The sequence below is a fragment of the Zea mays genome, chromosome 9, assembly GCF_902167145.1.
Source record: "Zea mays cultivar B73 chromosome 9, Zm-B73-REFERENCE-NAM-5.0, whole genome shotgun sequence".
Classification (NCBI taxonomy): Eukaryota; Viridiplantae; Streptophyta; class Magnoliopsida; order Poales; family Poaceae; genus Zea; species Zea mays.
The window spans coordinates 93,520,607-93,523,298 of NC_050104.1; the positions used below are offsets into that span (position 1 = coordinate 93,520,607).

The following is a 2,692-nucleotide window of genomic DNA, read 5'->3' on the forward strand; positions in this document are numbered from 1 at the left end:
CTAAACACTATTCACACATTTGCCTACGACCCCATCGTCATAGATCTCCTATGGCTCTTCCACAAGCTTGAGCAAAGCCATGACCGAAGTTCCACCGTGGCTCACCGCTGACTTGGCTGCTTGCTGCGCCAACGCAGCCCTCTCTCGCATCCGCTTCACTGCCTTGCATTCAGCGTCCATCAACTCCCGAACCTTCTCCACCTCCACGCTCCCGACGACGTCAGCGCCAGCCTTCAGGGCTATCCTAACGCCGGTGCCTAAGATGTTGGCCACGTACCTTGCGTTCAGGTGCTGCTTCGCGATCATCGGCCACGTAAGCATGGGCTTCCCAGCGGTGAGGCTCTCCATCACCGAGTTCCACCCGCAATGGCTCACGAACCCACCAACTGCCTTGTGGGCCAGAACACTTCTCTGCGGGACCCATCCACGGACGATCCGGTTGTTGGGCCCCACGTCCACCGGCGGTGACCACGTGTCAGATCAGACGACCTAGAGGAAGGGATGGCCGGACTGCACCAGCCCGTGCACCAGCTCGTGCAGCTGCGCGTCCGTGATGTGGGCCTACGTCCCGAACGATACGTACACCACCAACCCCAGATGTGCCACCCTCTCGTCGAGCCACGAGAGACAGCCCTCGGGGTCTTGCTCCTTCTTCTCGTCATCCGGCATGTCGCCAGCGGCCATGAACAGCGGGCCCACAAGCTAGGCACGGGCGCCCGCCTCGTAGAACGACTCTAAGGCCGGCATGTAGGTCACGTCGAGCGTGGCGAGGCTGTTGCTGAGGACTCCCTAGCTGCGCACGTCCGAATCACTGATCTCGTCCATGAAGAAGCGCGTGAATGGGTTGTCGGGGTCGGCCCTCTTGGTGACCCCATCGAGAACCTCCTCCACCCTAACCGCCACGTGCTCCAGCATGCCGGGCACCTGGATCATGGTCCCGGGCTCGAAGCTGGCCGGCGGGCTCGCGGCGAGCGCCTTGCAGATCGCCGAGGCGAAGCAGGACATGCCGTTGAACACAATGCGGCGGACGCCGGCGTCGGCCGCCACACGACGCGTAAACCCGAGGATGAAGTCGGAGACGAGCGCGAGCGGCGGGGACGGGAGCGCCGCCAGGAACTCGGCAAATGTCCCGCGCAGGAGCCCTGTCGTGTGCATGAACATCAGGTGCAGCGATGGGCACGAGAGAGCGTCGGTGGACTCGACGCCCTCCGGCAGCGGTGGGAACGACGGGAACGGGAGCGCGACGAGGCCCACCGATGCGGGCAGACGGCTTCGGGCGAAGGCCACGTTGCCCGGGGTGGTGACCAGGGTCACGCGGAGCCTGCCGTGTTGCGTCGAGAGTGCCGTGGCGAAGTGGAGGAGCGGGAGCATGTGCCCCTTCACCATGAAAGGGAAGATGACGACGTGGTCGCGGCCTAACCTTGACACGGGAACACCGTTGCCGGGACCGTTCGCGCCATGGTGGGACGTGGGAGAGCCGTAGGCCGTGGCAGAGGCGCTGTTAGCCCTAGCTGCGCTGGCTGTGGCGTCGGTGGCAAGGGCATCGTTGGTGGTGGTGGCAGCTGCCATGTTAGGGTTGCGGGCTTGCGTAGTAGCTGCAGGTATACTGTTAGTATATCTCTCCTATTTGTAAAGCCATCTCCAACCGACTCCCATTCCTTCTCCTGAACACCGGTTTTCAAATCTGGGGTTTAAAATCGCGTCCAACAGAATAATCCTGTATGGATGTATCCCCGGTTCCCCAAGGCCCCAACCCCCCCCCCCCCCCGGCCGAAGTTCAAATCGTGGTTGGGCACGAGCAGGAAAATGAGGTGTCGTTTCAGATAGCATGTGAATTACCTATTTCCACATGTCAGCCGCCGGACATAACTGCAGAGGAATGGTTCCCATGAATTACCAGATGACATGTTCTTTCTTTCTCAGATAATACGATCGGGATGCAAGTGCAACTGAAATTAATCGACCTTGCAACCAATTTCAATAGTAGTTTCAACTCCTTCAGGAATGAAATCTGAACCAAAAAAATGCGCATTCACAGTTTTGAGCTTCATTTTGTTCTAACAGTTGCTACTTATCTATGCCTTACAACCGTTGCTTTATTTTGTAAAACTGTATCCGTGTCCGCAGAACCGTTCTACAGTACTTTCTTCGTTCCAAAATATAAGTCATTCCAAGATTCTTGTAGAGCAAAGTTTTTTAAGTTTAACCAAATTTATACAATAAAGTAATAACATTTACGATATCAAATGTATACCATCAGATTCTCTATTAAATATATTTTCATACTATATATATATATAGTAGGGATACAGAGAGTTAGTTGCATGTACATTGCTACCGTTTCTATATATATCATACAGGTAGATATTGCTTAAATGAGATATTTATTCAAACATAATTATATTTTTATTTTCAAATTATTAGTATGTATATATTTACAATATTTATCTTTTGTACAACAAAAAATAAATAAATACCGCAATGGTAAAAGAGCAGCCTAGACCCTCACATGGTAATTAAACTTGAAGATGGAAATCAATCGTGTTCGATTTTGCTCAAGTGGTTTGAGCTATGATTATTATTGTTTATGCTAGTGATATATAAATTTTCATGATTTATTACTTATGCTTAACTGGGTTTGGTATATACTTATACTTAGTAATCAGGTGTTGATAATAAAATGTTGGCCAAC

The 2,692-nt window shown here is 52.4% G+C and overlaps 1 pseudogene; it reads right to left on the reverse strand.

The window, feature by feature from the left end:
* LOC103640080 (UDP-glycosyltransferase 73B4-like) lies at positions 1-1,410 on the reverse strand (annotated as a pseudogene).
* Between the last annotated feature and the right edge of the window lie 1,282 nt (positions 1,411-2,692).